Below are 24,628 nucleotides of genomic sequence, written 5' to 3'. Positions count from 1 at the left end.
TGTTAATGTATAGCATGTGCTTGCTGAGGTCTTTAATTGGCTGCAGTGGTCACGTGACTGATGTACAGAATCTCATTGGAAGTGATGACTTCCTGTAAATCAGTCACATGACTGCTGCAGCCAATCAGTGGCCTTACCACCTTATGAACACTACTGCTAGAATGGTAAGTAATAATTATTTCTTTATTTTGTAGCAATTGCTACATTCTATCAAATTTTAAAAAAGAAAATAAAAACGAAAACCCCTTTAACTTGTAGTATATAAAGGTACACAAGCCGAATGGTCCAACTTTTTTTAACAAAACACTATTGAGAAAAATGATTTTTAGCCAAAAATATGTGATTCATGTATAAAAAATTCACCGTATATTATAACTTTGACTGCATTATGTATAAACTTATATAATCAGTATAATTTAGAATTTTTTGTCATAAATGCCGGACAACCAAGGATTGTGTTGACAAGACACTGAACCTTGTTTTTCGGGGAAACAAATATTTACACACAATGTAAGTACTCTGGCGGTTTTACTAATTGCCTCTGTCAAGTTGCCTGTCGTAGAGTTCATGATTAATAAACAAATAATAGACAAAACTGTTCAGCTTCATTTAACTCGGGAAGTCTGTCACGTTGTCTTAAGCTAATAGACTTTATATTTAGCCTGCAGCAGAAAAACCTAAATTTCTTAGGGTTTTCCAATCTCATAACAGTGAGGGCAGAGCTCTATGATACGCATTCACTTTTTGCTTTTTTGGGTGTCTGACCTCTTGGAACCCCTATCATTTTTCCTGCACAGATATTCAGCTGCTCAGGAAATTGGGCTGTATTGTAGGGTCCCGCACAACCAAGTAGACAAAGGCCATAGTACATAGGGGGAGATAGCGATGAGTACTTCCCTTTAATTTAGGATATGTGGAGGTCTCAGATCAGACCCCCCCGATCATAGAGTGATAGCATATCCTAGCAATATTCTCATAGGAGGTGGGAAAACCCATATAGGAAAAATAGTGTATTATTTTTAGACCATGGAAAACATATTCTTATTAATGACATACATCATTAACATGTTCAAGGGGTTGTCAGTGTATAAAAAAGGCACAGAATGACATTAAAAAATATATAATTCCCCCGTATTCCCATAACTCCTCCCTGTTGGTTTCTACTTCCTGGTTATTCTCAACACACAGGAAATGACTACTCAGCCAATCACTGGTTACAGAAGTGACCCGCCCCAGCCAGTGACTATCTGCAGTGGTCTCATGTCCCTATGCTGAGATGTCATTGCTGAGCCTGGAAGAGACTGGGTGGGGAGGTCTGGGTAGAAATCTTTGGGTGTTACTGGTGATATGTGGAGAGTTTCTTTTAATTATTTTAACTAATTCTGAGCCTTTCTAAAAATATGTTGAAGTAAGCAACCCATTTAATTATTAATAGTTAAAATATAACAATTTACAATAGACTAAAGCCCCCCATACACATTAGACTAAGATTGAATTAATGACCCTGTAAACATCTCCATTTATCTGCTGGAAGTAAAGATGGCTCTGCACTAGAATCTCTAATTCTATCATTAGTCAGAAGTCACTTTCTACAGTCACTTGATGTTTAAGACATGATAGTAAGATTATTCATGGAAAAAATCCTAATGTTCCATCTAGTATACTGTTTATAACTTCTCCTCATTAGAATAGTGTAGACATAGACATATTGAAGCTTGTAGGTCAATATGGTCATCCACCATTCATGAATCTGGTAAATCTTATCATCTATGTTTTATCATAAATGCAGTGTAAAGCTTTTCATACACTTTCGACATAAAATGGACAAAATGGATCATTTCATCCAGTTTGGCTGATGGTTGTGTGAAAATATAAAAACAATACTTCTTAAAAAGCAATATGTATCAGCTGAAACTTGTGTTGGTAGTGTGGATTTTTTTAGTCATTGGTACGTGAATTGCATCTCTGTAGCTTGACCAATAATTTTCTGAAATCTATACCCCCAAAATGGTTTGTTGTAATAGTTAAAGGGAACCTGAAAGCTGATACAAGCTGCTCGATCCACTGGCAGCATGTATCAGACACTGGGTGCATGATTCCACCCATTTATGCTGCGGTGTTTCAGAGAAAAACAGTTTATTAGTCACTGTAGGCAGAGACCTATCATTCCAGGACAGCGGGCAGGGAGAAGTCGCTGGGGACCCATTTGTCCACCTAGTCTCCTGCATGGCTTTGTTCCCAGCAGCTAATTAACTATGTTTTTCTCTGAACTCTTTCAGAGTTAAACTTATATGAATCATGCAACCTGTCTGATACATGTGGCTTGTGGATTAGTAAGCATGTATCAGTTGAAGCTCATTGTGGTCACTAATTTCTACTTCATCTGTGACTGCAAGGGAAATGTAGAATTACACAGTGCCCATTCAATGGCCACCAGTCACACCGTGTCTGCAAGAGGAGTGGTCTTTTTAGCCCCCTCTACTCTGAAACAAAGAGATGAGCTGTCCACATGGGACAACCCCTTTAAGCGTAAGAATATATGACATATTCCCCTACTGATATGGAACCAGGTCTAAGCTAGAAATATTTAATGCTTGATTTATCTATAAATGATGACAAAAGCTAAATAACACTATTTCAGTTTGCAGATCAGTCTCTCAAACCTTCCAAATTGTTATCTCATTATACTCCAGTACTTTATTTTCTAATGGGTTGTCCATATCTAAATTTCTCTTATTCACTTTTGCTTCTAGTTGGTAAAGGAGATTGAAAGATTTCCTGCCATACTTGGTTATCATTAAGTAACGAAAAAGACAAGGGAATGTTTTCTCCTCTCCTTGACCTCTTCTCCAGAGGGATTTATTCTATACAGCAATGAAAAAAATATTTTAGTGTTTTTCCAAACAGAAATTTGTGTTACTTTACTTCATATTATCATTGTCAAGTTTAAGTTAAGTGAATTTTATACCATTTGTCATTGACCTGGCATTGAAGTTATTTTGTATTGTATATTTAATATGATATTTAAAAATGGGAAAACCTGGGAGAGTATCAGTATGAATATAAAACTCAATTGGGGGGGGGGGAGTCAAATACATTACTGAGGCTATTGTAAAATCTCTTAGCAAGAATAGCAGATGACATTTTTCATGATCGAAAAAATGTGACATATCCAGTGCAAACAATTTGGAACAGCACAGCTTAGTCTAAAAGTATTAGTGTTTATATATATATATATATATATATATATATACACTGCTCAAAAAAATAAAGGGAACACTTAAACAACAGAATATAACTTCAAGTAAATCAAACTTCTGTGAAATCAAACTGTCCACTTAGGAAGCAACACTGATTGACAATCAATTTCACATGCTGTTGTGCAATGGAATAGACAATAGATGGAAATTATTGGCAATTATCAAGACCCACTCAATTAAGGAGTGGTTCTGCAGGTGGGGACCACAGACCACATCTCAATACCAATGCTTTCTGGCTGATGTTTTGGTCACTTTTGAATGTTAGTTGTGCTTTCACACTCGTGGTAGCATGAGACGGACTCTGCAAGCCACAGAAGTTGCTTAGGTAGTGCATCTCATCCAGGATGGCACATCAATGCGAGCTGTGGCAAGAAGGTTTGCTGTGTCTGTCAGCGTAGTGTCCAGAGGTTGGAGGCGCTACCAGGAGACAGGCCAGTACGCAAGTAGACGTTGAGGGGGCCGTAGGAGGGCAACAACCCAACAGCAGGACTGCTACCTCCGCCTTTGTGCAAGAAGGAACAGGAGGAGCACTGCCAGAGCCCATCAAAATGACCTCCAGCAGGCCACAAATGTGCATGTGTCTGCACAAACGGTTACAAATCGACTCCATGAGGGTGGTATGAGGGCCCGACGTCCACAGATGGGGGTTGTGCTCACAGCCCAACACCATGCAGGACGCTTGGCATTTGTCACACAACACCAGGATTGGCAAAGACGCCACTGGCGCCCTTTGCTCTTCATAGATGAAAGCAGGTTCACACTGAGCACATGTGACAGACGTGACAGAGTCTGGAGACACCATGGAGAGCGATCTGCTGCCTGCAACATACTTTAGCATGACCGGTTTGGCAGTGGGTCAGTAATGGTGTGGGGTGGCATTTCTTTGGAGGGCCGCACAGCCCTCCATGTGCTCGCCAGAGGCAGCCTGACTCTCATTAGGTACCGAGATGAGATCCTCAGACCCCTTGTGAGACCATCTGCTGGTGCGGTTGGTCCTGGGTTCCTCCTAATGCAGGACAATGCCAGACCTCATGTGGCTGGAGTGTGTCAGCAGTTCCTGCAAGATGAAAGCATTGAAGCTATGGACTGGCCCGCCCATTCCCCAGACCTGAATCCGATTGAGCACATCTGGGACATCATGTCTCGCTCCATTCACCAACGTCATGTTGCACCACAGACTGTCCAGGAGTTGGCGGATGCTTTAATCCAGGTCTGGGAGGAAATCCCACAGGAGACCATCCGCAACCTCATCAGGAGCATGCCCAGGCATTGTAGGGAGGTCATACAGGCATGTGGAGGCCACACACAATACTGAGCCTCATTTTGACTTGTTTTAAGGACATTACATCAAAGTTGGATCAGCCTGTAGTGTGTTTTTCCACTTTAATTTTGGGGATGACTCCAAATCCAGGCCTCCATTGGTTAATAAATTTGATTTCCATTGATGATTTTTGTGTGATTTTGTTGTCAGCACATTCAACTTTGAACAGAACAATGTATTCAATGAGAATATTTCATTCATTCAGATCTAGGATGTGTTATTTGAGTGTTCCCTTTATTTTTTTGAGCAGTATATATATATATATATATATATATATATATATATATATATATATATATACAGTGGGTACGGAAAGTATTCAGACCGCTTTAAATTTTTCACTCCTTGTTTCATTGCAGCCATTTGGTAAATTCTAAAAAGTTCATTTTTTTTCTCATTAAAGACACTCTGCATCCCATTTTGACTGAAAAAATACAGAAATGTAAAAAAGAAAAACTGAAATATCACATGGTCATAAGTATTCAGACCCTTTGCTCAGTATTGAGTAGAAGCACCCTTTTGAGCTAGTACAGCCACGAGTCTTCTTGGGAATGATGCAACAAGTTTTTCACACCTGGATTTGGGGATCCTCTGCCATTCTTCCTTGCAGATCCTCTCCAGTTCCGTCAGGTTGGATGGTGAACGTTTGTGGACAGCCATTATGAGGTTTCTCCAGAGATGCTCAATTGGGTTTAGGTCAGGGCTCTGGCTGGGCCAGTCAAGAATGGTCACAGAGTTGTACTAAAGCCACTCCTTTGTTATTTTAGCTGTGTGCTTGGGGTCATTGTCTTGTTGGAAGGTGAACCTTCGGCCAAGTCTGAGGTCCAGAGCATTCTGGAAGAGGTTTTCATCCAGGATATCTCTGTACTTGGCCACATTCATGTTTTCTTCAATTGCAACCAGTTGTCCTGTCCCTGCAGCTGAAAACACCCCCATAGCATGATGCTGCCACCACCATGTTTCACTGTTGGGATTGTATTGGGCAGGTGATGAGCAGTGCCTGGTTTTCTCCACACATATCGCTTAGAATTATCACCAAAAAGTTCTTTCTTCGTCTCATCAGACCAGATAATCTTATTTCTCATAGTCTGGGAGTCCTTCATGTGTTTTTGAGCAAACTCTATGACGGCTTTCATATGTCTTGCACTGAGGAGAGGCTTCCGTCGGGCCACTCTGCCATAAAGGCCCAACTGGTGGAGGGCTGCAGTGATAGTTGACTGTGTGGACTTTGTGGAACTTTCTCCCATCTCCCTATTGCATCTCTGGAGCTCAGCCACAGTGATCTTGGGGTTCTTCTTTACCTCTGTCACCAAGGCTCTTCTCCCACAATTGCTCATTTTGGCTGGACGGTCAAGTCTAACGATATTTTTGGTGGTTCCAAACTTCTTCCATTTAAGGATTATGGAGGCCACTGTGCTCTTAGGAACCTTGAGTAATGCAGAAATTTTTTTGTAACCTTGGCCAGATTTGTGCCTTGCCACAATTCTGTCTCTGAGCTCCTTGGGCAGTTCATTTGAGCTCATGATTCTCATTTGGTCTGACATGCACTGTGAGCTGTGAGGTCTTATATAGACAGGTGTGTGCCTTTCCAAATCAAGTCCTATCAGTTTAATTAAACACAGCTGGACTCCAATGAAGGAGTAGAACCTTCTCAAGAAGGATCCCAAGGAAATGGACAGCATGTGACTTAAATATGAGTGTCTGAGGAAAGGGGTGCAGAGTGTACTTTAATGAGAAAAAAAAAATTAACTTTTTAGAATTTACCAAATGGTTCAATGAAACAAAGAGTGAAAAATGTAAAGGGGTCTGAATACTTTCCGTACCCACTGTATATATACCATCTTTTTTGGACTATAAGATGCACCGGACCATAAGACGCACCTAGGTTTTAGAGGAGGAAAATAGAAAAAAAAAATGTAAGCAAAAAATGTGGTAATGATGCACTGTTATGGGGGAGGGGGTCTGCTGCTAACACTGGTATTGGGGTAATGTCCCCCAATTCTGTTAATATCCTCCTTCCTGGTAAGTATGGCCCCTCCTTCCTGGTATATGTGACCCTCATCCCCGTCCTGGTATACGCGGCCTTCATCCCCATCCAGGTATACATGGCTCTCATCCCCATCCTGGTATACGTGGCCCTCATCCTCATCCTGGTATGCATGGCATCCCAATCCCCCATTATGGTATGCATGGCAACCCTTGATCTCCAATCCTGGTATGCATGGCACCCCTTAATCCTGGTATGCAGGGCACCCCTTGATCCCCCATCCTGGTATGCATGGCACCCCTTGATCCTGGTATGCTTGGCACTCCTTGATCCTGGTATGTATGGCACCCCTTGATCCTGGTATGCATGGCACCCCTTGATCCACCATCCTGGTATGCATGGCACCCCTTGATTCCCCTATCCTGGTATGCATGGCACTCCTTGATCCTAGTATTCATGGCACCTCTTGATCCTGGTATGCCTGGCACCCCTTGATCCTGGTATGTTTGGCACCCCTTGATCTTGGTATGCATAGCACCCCTTGATCCTGGTATGCATGGCACCCCTGTTCCTGGTATGCATGGCACCCCTTGATCCTGGTATGCTTGGCACCCCTTGATCCTGGTATGCTTGGCACACCTCATTCTGGTATGCATAGCACCCCTTGATCCTGGTATGCATGGCACCCCTCATACTGGTATGCATGGCACCCCTCAATCCTGGTACACTTGGCACCCCTCCATCCTGGTACGCTTGGCACGCCTCCATCCTGGTATGCTTGGCACCCTTCCATCCTGGTATGCTTGGCACCCCTCTGATATGCATGGCACCCCTCCATTCTGGTATGCTTGGCACCCTCTGATCCCCATTACGTTGCCGACAAAAAAAATGAACAATCATACTCACCTCCTCTCTCGTCCAGTGCTGCGTCCTGCTCCGCTGCCGTCACTCTCACTGTGTGAGCCGCGCATGGCGTCCCTGCCATGCGCCCTCACACAGTGAAGTGCTGTGCCAGAATAGTCACTGCTCCCCACTCCGGGATTGTGTGCGAGGGGAGTAGTGTCCATTCACCCTCTTCAAAAGCACACACACTGAAGCCACAGCGTGGCTCCTGCTGCGCTCAGTGGTCAGTGTGCCCGCTATTAAAGACCATGAACTTATTTATTTATTTTACTCACTTATGTAGCACCATTAATTCCATAGCGCTTTACAGACATTACAGGCACTGTCCACATTGGGGCTCACAATCTACATTCCCTATCAATATGTCTTTGGAGTATGGTAGGAAACCGGAGAACCCGGAGGAAACCCACACAAAGACGGGGAGAACATACAAACTCCTTGCAGATATTGTTCTTGGTGCGATTTGTACCCAGGACCCCAGAACTGCAAGGCTGTAGTGCTAACCACGGAGCCACGGTGCTGCCCATGGGAGTGGGTTGTAGAGAATATTCATGGTTTTTAATAGCGGGCACATAGACCGCCGGCCGCAGCAGGAGCCGCGCTGCAGGTACAGTGTGCGCGCTATTAAGGAAAATGAATATTCACTGCTCCCCACACCCACGGGCATGGGGAGCAGTGAAAATTAATTTTCTTTAGCAGCGATCATTATTCTGGCAATTGGCAAATATTAAAAATTATGGTAATCCTAATTTACCTAAAACAGGCAAGATTTATTCTGGCTTCATGTCAGATATTGTGAAAAACATGCATATGTGTCTTTTTATATAGTGTATGTAAACTTCTGGTTTCAACTGTATATATATATATATACAGGATTGTCCAAAAGTAGGAAAAGTAGGTGCACAGAAAGTGTAATAAGGTTATGAAGGGGGAGATTTATCAAACATGGTGTAGAGTGAAACTGGCTCAGTTGCCCTTAGCAACCAATCAGATTCCACTTTGCATTCCTCACAGACTCTTTGGAAAATGAAAGGTGGAATCTGATTGGTTGCTAAGGGCAACTGAGCCAGTTTCACAGATCTAGTTTTCACAGATAGATCTCCCCCAAATCTGTTTTCTTTTCAAATAATTCAGATAACACATGAAGGCAAATAATTTAAATACAGATCAAAGAAAATGGATTTTAACAGAGTATTGGAAATATCAAAATGCTGAAACCGTTAGAGCAAATTGGGTTGAAACATTTGGTACTTAAGCCCCAAAGAGACAAAACATTTACCGCATTCCTGACAAATTCAATGCCACTGGCTCAATCCTTAATGCTCCAAAAAACAGTCGACCTAAAACAGTCTGTACAGAAGATAATAAACAACTTGTTGCTGAAACATTTGTTCAGAGTCCAAAAAAGTCCACAGAAGAGCCTCTGTGGAATTGGGAATTTCACGAGCTTCTATCATGCGAATCCTGAAATCTATTGGGTGGAAAGCTTATAGTCCACGTCTAGTTCATGGTTTATTGGATGATGATCCAGACAGGCGACTGCAATTTAGTGAGATTATGCTTAACGAAAATTGAAGAAAATCCAGTAATTTTAGATTACATTATGTGGAGTGATGTAGCTTCTTTCAAATTATCCGGCCATATTAACAGACATAATTGTATTTACTTGTATAAACATGCATTTAACATTAGAGCAACAACTAAATGAGCCTGGTGTCAGTGTTTGGGGTGGTATTTCAAGTTTTGGTGTTTTAGGACCAATATTTTTTGATGGAACAGTCACAGGAGGTAAGTATCTCGAAATTCTAATGAATCAAGTTGTTCCCCAGTTACAGCAACAGCCTAATTCAAATGACCTTTATTTCCAACAAGATGGGGCCCCTCCTCATTATTCAAGAGTAGTCCGCGAGTATCTTGATGAAACATTTCCTAATAAATGGATTGTCCGAAGAGGCCCACTTGATTGGCCGGCACGTTCACCAGACTTGACCCCAATGGATTTTTTCTTTTGGGGAGTACTCAAGGACAAAGTTTATAGTCGAAAACCAAAAAGTGTCAGTGATTTGAAAAATTACGTAAGAGATGCATTTCAAGAAATTAATACCCAAAGAGACTTGTGCAAAAAAGTTTGTCGAAGCATAAGAGGCAGGCTTCAAAGCTGTGCAAATTGTAATGGAAAACAGTTTGAGCACCTGCGTTGATAAAATTTATGGGCTTTTGTATTATTGTTCAGAATAAAATTTAATTGTCAATGTTATGCTTGTGTGAGTAAATATAATTTTATACATAAATCAAAATAAATGTTATTATTTTCTGCCCACCTACTTTTGGACCACCCTGTATATTGTAGATATCCACTCACTCTTTGGCAGTGGTTTCAGGTAGGCAAATGAGAGAGGTCTTGGTGCAAATGAGAGAGATTTATATTAGTCCATAAATCGCTCCAACATAAACAGAACACCATTTTCAGGCACAAGCTGAAAACATACAGTAAATAGTCCATACAGTAGTACGGGTTCGTTCACTGGGGTTAGTGTCCACCTCTTTAGTCCTTAGCAAAGATAGACAACACTGGAGGTCTGCACACCTCAATTCACATACACCAGATAAGGCATGCAAGCTGCTTTTTAGAGCCCGTACCAAGACCCGGAACTGGATGTAACTGAGCAGTCAATCCCACCCAGCTCTTTCAGCCGCTCATAAAATAAAGATCCATGAGTATATATATATGTGTGTATATATATATATATATATATATATATATATTATATATATATATATATATATATATATATATATATATATATATATATATAAATATATACAGGGTGGGCCATTTATATGGATACACCTAAATTAAATGGGAATGGTTGGTGATATCAACTTCCTGTTTGTTATATGGGAGGGAGAAAACTTTTCCAGATGGGTGGTGACCATGGCGGCCATTTTGACGTCGGCCATTTTGGATCCAACTATTATTTTTTTTCAATGGGAAGAGGGTCATGTGACACATCAAACCTATTGAGAATTTCATACTAAAAACAATGGTGTGCTTGGTTTTAATGTAACTTTATTCTTTCATAAGTTTTTTACAAGTTTATGACCACTTATAAAATGTGTTCAAAGTGCTGCCCATTGTGTTGGATTGTCAATGCAACCCTCTTGACCCACTCTTGACACACTGATAGCAAACAAAGGATTCTGTACCAAATATTAAGTTCTGTCTTTCTATTGTATCAAATACTTATTTTATGCAATAAAATGCAAATTAATTATGTAAAAATCATACAATATGATTTTCTGGAATCTTTTTAGATTCTCTCTCTCACAGTTGAAGTGTACCTACCATAACAATTATAGACCTATCCATTCTTTGTACATGGGAAAACTTGCAAAATCGGCAGTGTATCAAATACTTACTTTCCCCACTGTATATGTGTGTGTTTTATATACAGTATATATATATATATATATATATATATATATATATATATATACATATATATATATATACAGTACAGACCAAAAGTTTGGACTCACCTTCTCATTTAAAGATTTTTCTGTATTTTCATAACTATGAAAATTGTACATTCACACTGAAGGCATCAAAACTATGAATTAACACATGTGGAATTATATACTTAACAAAAAAGTGTGAAACAACTGAAAATATGTCTTATATTCTAGGTTCTTCAAAGTAGCCACCTTTTGCTTTGATGACTGCTTTGCACACTCTTGGCATTCTCTTGATGAGCTTCAAGAGGTAGTCACCGGAAATGGTCTTCCAACAATCTTGATGGAGTTCCCAGAGATGCTTAGCACTTGTTGGCCCTTTTGCCTTCACTCTGCGGTCTAGCTCACCCCAAACCATCTCGATTGGGTTCAGGTCTGTTGACTGTGGAGGCCAGTATATAATTCCACATGTGTTAATTCATAGTTTTGATGCCTTCAGTGTGAATGTACAATTTTCATAGTCATGAAAATACAGAAAAATCTTTAAAAGAGAAGGTGTGTCCAACCTTTTCGTCTGTACTGTTAATATATATATATATATATATATATATATATATATATATATATATATATATATATATACACTGCTCAAAAAAATAAAGGGAACACTTAAACAACAGAATATAATTCCAAGTAAATCAAACTTCTGTGAAATCAAACTGTTCATTTAGGAAGCAACACTGATTGACAATCAATTTCACATGCTGTTGTGCAAATGGAATAGACAATAGATGGAAATTATTGGCAATTATCAAGACACCCTCAATAAAGGAGTGACTCTAGAGGTGGGGACCACAGACCACATCTAATTAACAATACTTTCTGGCTGATGTTTTGGCCACTTTTGAATGTTGGCTGTGCTTTCACACTCGTGGTAGCATGAGACAGACTCTACAACCCACAGAAGTTGCTCAGGTAGTGCAGCTCATCCAGGATGGCACATCAATGCGAGCTGTGGCAAGAAGGTTTGCTGTGTCTATCAGCGTAGTGTCCAGTGGCTGGAGGCGCTACCAGGAGACCGGCCAGTACACCAGGAGACGTGGAGGGGGCCGTAGGAGGGCAACAACCCAGCAGCAGGACCGTTACCTCCGCCTTTGTGCAAGGAGGAACAGGAGGAGCACTGCAAGAGCCCATCAAAATTACCTCCAGCAGGCCACAAATGTGCATGTGTCTGCACAAACGGTTAGAAACCGACTCCATGAGGGTGGTATGAGGGCCCGATGTCCACAGATGGGAGTTGTGCTCACAGCACAACACCGTGCAGGACGCTTGGCATTTGCCACAGAACATCAGGATTGGCAAAGTCGCCACTGGCACCCTGTGCTCTTCACAGATGGAAGCAGGTTCACACTGAGCACATGGGACAGACGTGACAGAGTCTGGAGACGCCGTGGAGAGCGATCTGCTGCCTGCAACATCCTTCAGCATGACCGGTTGGCAGTGGGTCAGTAATGGTGTGGGGTGGCCTTTCTTTGGAGGGTCGCACAGCCCTCCATGTGCTCGCCAGAGGTAGCCTGACTGCCATTAGGTACCGAAATGAGATCCTCAGACCCCTTGTGAGACCACATGCTGATGCGATTGGCCCTGGGTTCCTCCTAACGCAGCACAATGCCAGACCTCATGTGGCTGGAGTGTGTCAGCAGTTCCTGCAAGATGAAGTTATTGAAGCTATGGAGAGGCCCGCCTGTTCCCCAAACCTGAATCCGACTGAGCATATCTGGGACATCATGTCTCGCTCTATCCACCAACGTCACGTTGCACCACAGACTGTCCAGGAGTTGGCGGATGCCTTAGTCCAGGTCTGGGAGGAGATCCCACAGGAGACCATCCGCAACCTCATCAGGAGCATGCCCAGGCATTGTAGGGAGGTCATATACACAAGAAATGCCATCTAATATACAAAAAATGGACAGATAGCTTGTCTAGATGACAGACATCTGTCCATATGCATGCCGAAGAAACATATATAAAGGAGGAGAACAACTCAGCATATATTGCAAAAAATCTCTATTTATTAGTGAATACAAGAATAAAAACATAGGTGAAGAAAGAAACCATGAGGTGACTAGATGATAAAAACAGCTTTCAAGCCAGGCACATTGGTAATAGTGAGGTCATAGTAGACCCATGGATTAACAGAATTGCACACTTGCCCATCATAGATAATAAATACAATAAATAGCTATGAACAGAGACACAGAATCAGCCCAATACATGTAATCCCACTAACTGCTGAATAGGCAGGGGCGAGAGAGGCACCAGTGCTATATCATAGGAGAATCTGTGTCAGGGTCTAAGTGCTAAAACAATGTCATTCCATGAAGTGGATACCTGGCAGAAAAGCACAGCCCAGAAGGAGGGGGGAGAGGATGGTAGAAAAAAAGCTCAACGCGCGTTTCGTGGTGTATCCACACCGCTTTCTGAAGGGCAGGTGACATTCTGGAGATGAAAATTTCATTCTCCAGCATGACTTGGCACCTGTCCACACTGCCAAAAGTAACAATACCTGGTTTAAAAACAACAGTATCACTGTGCTTGATTGGCCAGCAAACTTGCCTGACCTTAACCTCATAGAGAATTTATGGGGTATTGTCAAGAGGGAGATGAGACACCAGACCCAACAATGCCGACGAGCTGAAGGCTGCTATCAAAGCAACCTGGGCTTCCATAACACCTCAGCAGTGCCACAGGCTGATCGCCTCCATGCCACGCCGCATTGATGCAGTAATTGATGCAAAAGGAGCCCGACCAAGTATTGAGTGCATTTACTGAACATACATTTCAGTAGGGCAACATTTCGGATTTTAAAAACATTTTTCAAGCTGGTGTTATGGAGTATTCTAATTTAATGAGATGATGACTTTTGTGTTTTCATTGGCTGTAAGCCATAATCATCAACATTAACAGAAATAAATACTTGAAATAGATCACTCTGTTTGTAATGACTATATAATATATGAGTTTCACTTTTTGTATGAAAGAACTGAAATAAAATAACTTTTTGATGATATTCTAATTTAGTGAGAAGCACCTGTATCCTAATTTTTTGAGTAGCACCTGTGTATGTATATATATATATATATATATATATATATATATATATATATATATATTAGTGTATACGGCGATGGACTAGAAATGGAGAGACCAACTTCCCCGACACATATAAGACTGCAAAGGGTCCATTTTCTGTTCTTGCACAGGGGTTCTCTTATGTCTGTGTCCACCTTCTGTGTTAATACAGGGGCATGTCTGTGTGAATGCAGGGGCATGTAAAAGTTTGGGCACCCCTGGTCAAAATGACTATTATTGTGAATAGTTAAGCAAGAAGATAAAATGATCTCTAAAAGGCCTAAATTAAAGGTAACATATTTCCTTTATATTTTTGGCAAAAGAAAATAAATATATATAACTTTTGCATCGGCCCATTCTAATTTTTGTAATATTTAAAATGCAAAAAAAAAATTGCTATATATATATTTTTTTGCCTAACAAAGGAAATGTGTCATCTTTAACATTGGGCCTTTTAGAGATCATTTCATCTTCAACTTGCTTAATATGTATATATACATACTTTTACACTAAACTGTGATGTTAAATTATACAATGTATAAATATATACTTTTTTTGTGTTGCTTCTTAAGAAATCACTTTTGAAGGTTTGCGGCACATATCTGTATATTGTATATAACCAGAGCTCCTAATTACAGTTAGATTATCACAATAATTGTTACACATTGATCCATTGGTACCATATAGTATTAATGATTATATCAGAAAGCATGTAGCGTTAACAATAATTCTGCTATAATACATACACTCAATCACATACTAGTTGACCTGATGTGTACATAATTATATTAATATCTATAGCATATTGCAAAAAGCTTATACTAATTCTACTAAAAGCAAAAAAAAACATTACAAAGGTACAACTAGTCCCATCAATAATATACTGTATGTCTGTGATTATATTGTTTATTGAGACTAGAGGTTATTTTGTAATATATTTTGAATGTGGCCTCAGAATTTCACTCCAAAACTATTTATGTGCACAGGTAGCTCTTTCAAAGATAAGACCAGCAATACTATTGCATGGCCAGTCCATTTCTGTTACTGAGAAATTAGTATTTGAATTAATATGCAAATGAGGCAGAAGAGATATGAAAGATCTGAAGCCTCTGTCACTCCAGCTCTATTCCCTGCACAGCACCGCCTCCTCCTGCTTGGTTGACAGATTCTATGCTGTGTGATTTCTGGCAATAGAGCCTTCAGTGAAGCAGGAGGAGGCTGTTCTTTGTAGGGAATACAGCTGGAGTGACAGAGGCTTCATATCTACCGTAGCTTTCATCATCATTTCCATATCAATTCAAACGCTGTTTTCTCAGTTACAGAGGAACGTACTGACCATTGTGGTAGATTGGCTCACTCAGCTGCACACAGAGGTAGACACGGAACACTGTCTCTTTAAATTTCTTGTTGGTTTATTAAATGGCATAAACCAATATAGAATTCATAGAAATAAACATGGCCCTTCTGGCATAATAGCAAAACAAAAGAAAATGTCCAGCATAGTCCTCGTACTTGCCAGGGTCGGGCCACTCAGGGTTAGCAAAACACACGGTTCAGTTAAGCACAAAATAACACAAGCTCCTCTCTCTTGAGCTGGCCTCCAGATACTGAACCACACCTGAGTCAAATGAAACATGCCCTTTAAAACATGGCTGATTAACCCTCTCTGCACCTACCATGCTGGAGAAGACTTCCACGTGTCACTGAAGCTAATAGCCTCAGTGAAACATATCTCCCCTCCAGTATTCTGCCAGGGCTTCATACACATTCTGTTAAACAGTAGTGGGACTCTTAGACTCATTAAGCCTATGGACATAGTGCAAGGGCTGCTAAAAATTAGAAGGAGGGACTGCAATACACTCTGGTAGACATGTAGGGAAGGGCCTCAGAAAACATTTTTTCCCATTTTTAAGGAGTGAGACTCCTAAACTGGTAAATCCTATGTACTAAGTGCAAGGGCTGAAAAACATTTACCCCTGGGGGGTATGCATATATACAGTGGGGGAAATAAGTATTGGATCCCTTGCTGGTTTTGTAAGTTTGCCCACTGACAAAGACATGAACTGTCTATAAATTTAAGGGTAGGTTAATTTTAAAATTGAGAGATAGAATATCCCAAAAAGAAATCAAGAAAACCACATTGTATAAATGAGATAATTTGTTTTGCATTTTGCAGTGAGAAATAAGTATTTGATTCCTCTGGCAAACAACACGTTAAGGGAATCTGTCACCCTCCTGGGAGATATCAGACCTCCACTATGGGCATACAGGTGATAGAAAAGTAAATCTATACTTACCTGTATGGCCCATAGCAGAGGTCTGATTGCACAGAAATCTGGTTTTATAAAGTCTGTTTTCCAGAGGCTTGGCATCTGGGGGACGCCAAGCAAACCCCTCCTATCTGCTTACTATTTCCCTAAATCACTGCCTCTGTGCTAAATTACCATCCCCCCCCCCCTGCACGTCACAGGGCCCTGTTTATAGATTTAATTTTCTATCACCTGTATGCCCATAGTAGAGGTCGGATATCGGCCAGTGGGGTGACAAGGGGGTGACAGATTCCCTTTAATACTTGGTGGCAAAACCCTTGTTGGCAAGCACAGCAGTCAGATGTTTTTTGTAGTTGATGATGAGGTTTGCGCACATGTCGGGAGGAATTTTGGTCCACTCCTCTTTGCAGATCATCTCTAAATCATTAAGATTTTGAGGCGGTCACTTAGCAACTCGGAGCTTCAACTTCCTCCATAAGTTTTCTATGGGATTAAGGTCTGGAGAATGGCTAGGCCACTCCATGACCTTACTGTGCTTCTTTTTGAGCCACTCCTTTGTTGCCTTGGCTGTATGTTTTGGGTCATTGTCTTGCTGGAAGACCCAGCCACGACCCATCTTCAATGCTCTTACTGAGGGAAGGAGGTTGTTGGCCAAAATCTTGCGATACATGACCCCATCCATCTTCCCTTCAGTACGGTGCAGTTGTCATGTCCCCTTTGCAGAAAAGCACCCCAAAGTATAGTGTTTCCCCCACCATGCTTCATGGTTGGGACCATGTTCTTCGGGTTGTACTCATCCTTCTTCTGCCTCCAAACACGGCGAGTTGAGTTAATGCCAAAGAGCTCAATTTTTTTCTCATCTGACCACAGCACCTTCTCCCAATAACTCACAGAATTATCTAGTGTTCATTGGCAAACTTCAGATGGGCCTGCACATGTGCCTTCTTGAGCAGGGGGACCTTGCGGGCACTGCAGGATTTTAAACCTTTAAGGCGTAATGTGTTACCAATGGTTTTCTTGGTGACTGTGGTCCCAGCTGCCTGGAGATCCTTAGCAAATTCCCCCCGTGTAGTTTTAGGTTGATATCTCACCTTCCTCATGATCAAAGATACTCCACGAGGTGACATTTTGCATGGTGCCCCAGATCGATGTCGATTGACAGCCATTTTCTTACTATTGCACTAACATTTGTCTCCTTCTCACCCAGCGTCTTACTTATGGTTTTGTAGCCCATGCCAGCTTTGTGCAGGTCTATGATTTTGTCCCTGACATTCTTAGATAGCTCTTTGGTCTTGACCATGTTGTAGAGGTCTGACTGATTAATTGAGTCTGTGGACAGGAGTCTTTTATTCAGGTGACTATGTAAGACAGCTGTCTTTAATGCAGGTAACGAGTTGATTAGGAGCGTCTAACTGGTCTGTAGGAGCCAGAACTCATAATGGTTTATAGGGGATCAAATACTTATTTCTCACTGCAAAATGCAAAAAAATGTAATTAATTTATACAATGTGATTTTCTTGATTTTTTTTGGATACTATATTTCTCAATGTTAAAATTAACATACCCTTAAAATTATAGACTGTTCATGTCTTTGTCAGTGGACAATCTTACAAAAACAGCAAGGGATCAAATACTTATTTCCCCCACTGTATGTGTAAGAGAATTGTAGAGTTAGACCTCATACACATCCTGTAAAAATCAGGAAGGAGGGAATTATACACACCCTGGAAAAATTAAGAGCAAGGGATGCATGATGACCCTACAAAAATTTTGAGTGAAGGCCCTCTGATGACTCTATAAAGATTTTGAGTGAGGGCCGCCTGATGATCCTCTAAAGATTTTGAGTGAGTGCCGCCTGATGACCCTACATTTGAATTGGCTTTATGTTCCGCTGGTGTAATCCTGTGAGGTTGAGAAGTCTCGGCAAATCCAGGCATTGTTCATTTTGATAAGAGTCAGCCTGTCAGCATTTTCAATTGACAGGCAAATGTACCTATCAGTTATTATGCCCCTGGTGGCACTAAAAACCCCCTCTGACAAAACGCTAGCAGCAGGGCAGGCAGGCACCTCCAAGGCATAGAAGGACAGTTCATGCCTTGTGTCCAGCTTGGATACCCAATAGTTGTTCAGCACGGAGGAATCAAGGAGGACTCTTGTATGGTTGGATAGGTACTCCTTCACCATCTTCAAAAACATTTCGCTCCTTGTCAGACTACCCCACACATCAGGGCCTGGATGCTGGGAGGGTCTAATGATCTGTTCCAGACCTTTGGTAATGTTCCCCTGCCTCTCTTCGACCTGGTGTGTGTCTCCCTCATCTCTCCTCCTTGGTAGCCCAAGGATCTATAAGCTCTGCCACCAGCGTTGTCAAATGAGAATTTTTGTACTAATTGTTCGACTAGTGCCTTCTGGTATTGCACCATTTTTCTAGCCCTCTCCGCTGCATGAAGGACAGATGAAAAGTTCTCCTTGTAGCGTGGGTCGAAAAGGGTGAACAATCAGTAATCAGTATTGGCCAAACTGTTTATAATGTGAGGGTTATGTGCCTGTTTAGTGTTTGGGACTGTGGGTGGATGGCTGGGTATTTCCTCTTGCGAATGTGAAAAAACAAGTGCAGAGTGGAAGGCATCTGCACCTGCGTCATGAACAAGGGATTGGCAAGCACATAGCACAGAGAAAGAGGCTGTGGTGTCACCCGCAGACTTTGATTGTGGACCCAGGCGTCTAGCCAAACTAGTCAGGTGCTTTGATGACATGTGCCTGAGCATGCTGGTGGTAGTCAAGCTGATAGTGGTCAGGCTCCTGCTGATCTTGGCATGGCACAGGTTGCAAATGACCATTCTTTTATTGTCCGCACTTTCTTTAAAAAAAACACTAGACTGGGGAATAATTAACCCTTGGCCTGGGAACTTGACGCTTGTAGGTGCTCTGTAAAACAGTTGCTCGCCTTCTCCCTCTGGCCTCCCCACTGCCTATTCCTGCCTGTTTCGGTGTTGTGGATCCCAGCTGGGTCAGTAACTTCATTGTCCACCACCTCGTCTTCCACTTCAGCACTCTGGTCCTCCTGACTTGTTGATTTAATAACATTACTTGTTGGCAGCTGTGTCTCATCATCATCTACCTCTTGAGACACTAATTGCCATTCCCCACCATCATCTTCTTCTCACCATGGCTGCTCATATATTTGGGCATCACTACACACAAGTTCCTCATGTACCTCTTGAAACTTGCAGGGCGAGAGGCCAAAATCAATAAATGGAAATATAAAGAGCTCCTTGGAGTGTCCGAGTGTGAAATCACTTTTCTCTTGGGACTCACCGAGGAAGGAGGATCAGGGTGAGAGTTATGTAGTCCAGACTCTTGGCTTGTGGGACTGGACCGCGTGGAAGATAGGGTGGTGCTGGGAAACATACTGGAAGCATTACCTGCCATCCAACCGACCACCTGTTCACACTGATTGGCTGCAAGAGTGGTGTCCTGGGGTCCCATGCAAAGTGGAACAAGAAGCTAGCTAGATTGTGGATGAGTGTGTAACACCCCGAGGGCTCGGCTGCTACAGGGGTAGTGCAACTCAAACCAGAGGTGTGATATTCCACTCCCGGGTAAGGATGGAGTGTGGACCAGGACTCGGTAGGCTGCATGCACCACACACACCCCATTTCCGAGGGACAGCTCAATGTTGCTCCCACTAGACAGAAGTGCAGGCACGGCTGCATCTGTCCCTGGCTGGAGTGGGGAGGGGAAAGTACACCCAGTGGTGTAGGAGCAGATAGGGGTGGGTCTCTGGGCATAGGTAGGAGCCCATTGGTTGCTAGTCACCTGGGCTCACACATAAGGGAGGTATATAAGTTGGGCACCATCTTAGATCAGTGTGCAGTCTGAGGAGAAGTGACAGGGAGCAGAGCTGCTGCATGGGCTCTGCTCCACGGGCAGGCCTTGTCAGGAGGTCGGAGCCTGAAAGAGAGAGGAGAAGGAACGGAAAGGAAAGTAAGAAAGGAACTGGAACAGAGGAGAAAGGAAGCAAGGAACACAGAGAAAGGCCCAGAGACGCGAGTAAAGAAGGAACCCCATATGCCCAGGAGATACAGGGTGAAGGGTTGGCAGAGCAGGGTACCGGAACCCAAATTGGTGGAGGCAACAAATTCCTCAGCCAAAGACCGGAGATTGTTACCACATCTTTGTGCGACCCCTCACTACATCCACCAGGAAGGCATACCATATAGGGTCAGGGAAACCGGAGATAGGTTTCGCCAACAGAAGGCCCGAGGATGATGGACAAAGGTGGGTCACTGGTGGGGACGGCCAGAGAAAGGTAGAGAAGGGAGCCCTGTGCCACGCTCTGGAATTGCCTTGGAGTTGACCGAGTCCCTCACCTGGTGGACGCAGCACGGCTTGGGCCGTCATCGCCTGCAGGATTGACCGAATAACAACTGTGAGTAAAGCATTGGAAACTGCAATTACAAGTCTCTGTGTTTCATCGCCGCACCAGCACCGTTAGTAATGGGACGCTCACACCATCACTCCCACCATCTTCCACACTAGCTGCCCTGGGGAGCTCCCGTGGGGAGTTATTCCATACTCGGCTGCGCAAATTACATCAGCCTCAGCGGTCTGCAGCGCAGCGGCGGTCCCCACTGGCCGCAATCCACGGGTGGCGTAGTCGGACATTTGTCACATTACTAAGACTGCCACTGGTTTGACCGCCCTGGGCACGGACTGGGTCACAGCCACGGAGGACTACAACCCCCAGCGATCCGGCTCCGGGTATCCCCAGCACAGTACAGGCCCAGGGGGCGCGTCAACTTTGGCGTAGTCGGCAGGATCTTTACCAACCCGCCACAAGCGGGTATTGCGTGCCTGAAGAAGATTGTGCATGTACCTTGAAAAGAAGTCTCCCGCCATTTCCAGAAGTTTCCCGCCGTCAGGAGTCGTTTCCCGCCATCCGGAGCCGATTCCCGCCATCAGACGCCATCTTGGACCGTTTCCCGCCATCTTCATCCGTTTTTCCCGCCCTGGCAGAGCGGATGCCATTATGTGCGCACCAAAAGACAGCAGGAAGCCACCTCCCATCGTGGGCCAGGTCCCAGAATGGCGCCAAAGAAGGAGCCCGCCCCCACCAGCCATGAATGCAGATGTGGAGATGTCCATCAACGTGGGGGGGCTGCCCCTAAAGGTGATTGTCAGCAGATGCCCCCAAGACCACCCCCCATGGGGGCGGATAGGAAAGAAAACTGTGGGGCCGGGCGCGGCCTGGATCAGTCTGGACCTGCTGCACCCGGAGATGGAGGGAGCAGCGAACCCCACCAGCACCCTGGCCCGCAGCCTGATGCAAGCTGAGCCACCCTGCAGCCTGACAGAGTTGCTAGCCCAGCTGCCCAGGGACCCGGACTGTGCGCGCGCAGCACTGGAAGATTTGAACAGACGGATGGTCCGGGCGCAGCGGGATGTGTTTGCCAGGTGGAGAGAGGAGATGGCCCAGCAGCACGAAAGCAGCCAGCGGAGGACCCCGCCGGGACCGGCAGCTGCAGACGACGCCGCGGAGGAGGCCACGGAGATCGAGGCAGGTAATGGGGACACCATCACCCCGAGCCCTGGGAACACCAGCTTGCCCTTACCCTCCACTGCGGGACCCGAAGCCCCGGGGACCGTACCTGAGACCACGCCTCCACCGCCACCAGCTCGGCCTCAGGCAGCAAGCACCGTCGTCAAGCCCCGCCCCGCGCTGTGCCCTCTGAACCCAGGCGCCGCTGCCTCACCAGCACCCCCTGCCTTGGCGGTGTCATCCCCGGGCGCGACCAACAGACGACCACAGGCCTGGTCGCAAGGCCGAGTGCCCCCGGGCGCTGTCACCTGCCCGAAGCCCGTGGTGCCACCCCTGGGTGCGGACCTCTATGCACAACATACCAGCCCGGACGGGCTGCCCTTCGAGTGGCCACCGGAGTTCGTCAACCCCCGTCTCCGAAGAGAACAACCCCTGAGCGAGCCTCTGATCCCGGCCCCAGAGTCTGCCAACATCGCTCCACCCCCGCCGGAGGATGTCCAGTTTGCATGGGACCCCACCGGCGAGAATCTCATGGGGTTCACCCAGGAGACCCGGGCGGAGGCAGCCCATCGCCTGGATTGCTGCCGTCAACAGCTGGCCACCTATGAAAGGGAGCGGCGGCAGAGGCGCATCAGGGAGAAGCGACTCCAAGCCCGGAGCGTGGAGCAAAAGAGGAGGGCCCGTCAGGACTCCCAAGCCATCCGCGGTCCCCGAGCCACCGGGACCGTAGTAAAGTTCCAGCTAGAGCATGGCTGGGGCTTCATCAGAGACTCGGAGGCTGACACCGATGTCTTCGTCACTAGAAGGGACGTCGAAAGCCACCTGCCGGAGGGACATCACGGACGTGACCTGTACCCCGGCGACGTGGTCACCTACACCCGGCACAAGGGCGCAAAGGGACTGTACGCCCTCCATGTCCACCGTCTAACAGAGGAGGAGCTGCGGTACCGCCCAGACATGGACTACCCTGAGGGTCCGGACGGACCTGAAGATTACGAGGAAGGAGCATCAGGAGGACACCGTTACCAGTAAACGGTAAAATGGAACTGCTCCCGTTTTTGAAAGTGTGGTCCCCGTTGGGACAAATAGTGAACTGTTGACTGTTTAAAAATTGCTCCCTTCCTAAGTTACCAGGCTGAGGACTGTGAGCAGCCATTCCCCTATCCCCATTGGCCGAGGACTGAGAGCGGCCAACCCCTTGTAAATAGTTGCGCTTCTTAAAGCGCCCCCTACTGGTTTTATACAAAAACCGCAACGTCTACCTCAAGGCGGATTAAATGGACTGTTGCACCTTTACCTGGTCGCAAGTTGCACAGCGGCCAGAACTCAAGAATCTGTTTGAAAATGTTTCACTTGAAAAAGTTTTATATGTGAAGAAGTTTAAAATGCTGCTAAAATAGTAATGCAAAAGTTTTATATAGTATTTTATAATGTTTTATGCCAGTAACGTTCTAAGAAAAGAGTACCTCCCATAAAGGGATGAGTTTTTGGTTAATGTCTTATATGCGAATGCATTCTAAAAATTTTGTATGTTGAAAATTGTTTTATTCTATTCCAGCCCGAGGACGTCCTGTGATTTACCAGGGGGGAATGTAGCACCCCGAGGGCTCGGCTGCTACAGGGGTATTGCACCTCAAACCAGAGGTGTGATATTCCACTCCCGGGTAAGGATGGAGTGTGGACCAGGACTCGGTAGGCTGCATGCACCACACACACCCCATTTCCGAGGGACAGCTCAACGGTGCTCCCACTAGACAGAAGTGCAGGCACGACAGCATCTGTCCCTGGCTGGAGTGGGGAGGGGAAAGTACACCCAGTGGTGTAGGAGCAGATAGGGGTGGGTCTCTGGGCATAGGTAGGAGCCCATTGGTTGCTAGTCACCTGGGCTCACACATAAGGGAGGTATATAAGGTGGGCACCATCTTAGATCAGTGTGCAGTCTGAGGAGAAGTGACAGGGAGCAGAGCTGCTGCATGGGCTCTGCTCCACGGGCAGGCCTTGTCAGGAGCCTGAAAGAGAGAGGAGAAGGAACGGAAAGGAAAGTAAGAAAGGAACTGGAACAGAGGAGAAAGGAAGCAAGGAACACAGAGAAAGGCCCAGAGACGCGAGTAAAGAAGGAACCCCATATGCCCAGGAGATACAGGGTAAAGGGTTGGCAGAGCAGGGTACCGGAACCCAAATTGGTGGAGGCAACAAATTCCTCAGCCAAAGACCGGAGGTTGTTACCACATCTTTGTGCGACCCCTCACTACATCCACCAGGAAGGCATACCATATAGGGTCAGGGAAACCGGAGATAGGTTTCGCCAACAGAAGGCCCGAGGAAGCTGGACAAAGGTGGGTCACTGGTGGGGACGGCCAGAGAAAGGTAGAGAAGGGAGCCCTGAGTCACGCTCTGGAATTGCCTGGGAGTTGACCGAGTCCCTCACCTGGTGGACGCAGCATGGCTTGGGCCGTCATCGCCTGCAGGATTGACCGAATAACAACTGTGAGTAAAGCATTGGAAACTGCAATTACAAGTCTCTGTGTTTCATCGCCGCACCAGCACCGTTAGTACTGGGACGCTCACACCATCACTCCCACCATCTTCCACACTAGCTGCCCTGAGGCAATACTTCTCCCGTGGGGAGTTATTCCATACTCGGCTGCGCAAATTACATCAGCCTCAGCGGTCTGCAGCGCAGCGGCGGTCCCCACTGGCCGCAATCCACGGGTGGCGTAGTCGGACATTTGTCACATTACTAAGACTGCCACTGGTTTG

General features: G+C 44.7%; 1 protein-coding gene across 3 annotated transcripts in view; it reads left to right on the top strand.

The window, feature by feature from the left end:
- Nucleotides 1–24,628, top strand: part of ADRA1A (adrenoceptor alpha 1A) — a 251,406-nt gene that overhangs the window by 151,267 nt on the left and 75,511 nt on the right. The window lies entirely within an intron of this gene.

This window comes from Phyllobates terribilis, unplaced genomic scaffold, assembly GCF_046119375.1.
Source record: "Phyllobates terribilis strain yellow unplaced genomic scaffold, ASM4611937v1 Scaffold_11__3_contigs__length_659146591, whole genome shotgun sequence".
Classification (NCBI taxonomy): Eukaryota; Metazoa; Chordata; class Amphibia; order Anura; family Dendrobatidae; genus Phyllobates; species Phyllobates terribilis.
The sequence above is the reverse complement of the archived record's forward strand: the minus strand, read 5'-3'. Positions and strand labels throughout refer to the sequence as shown.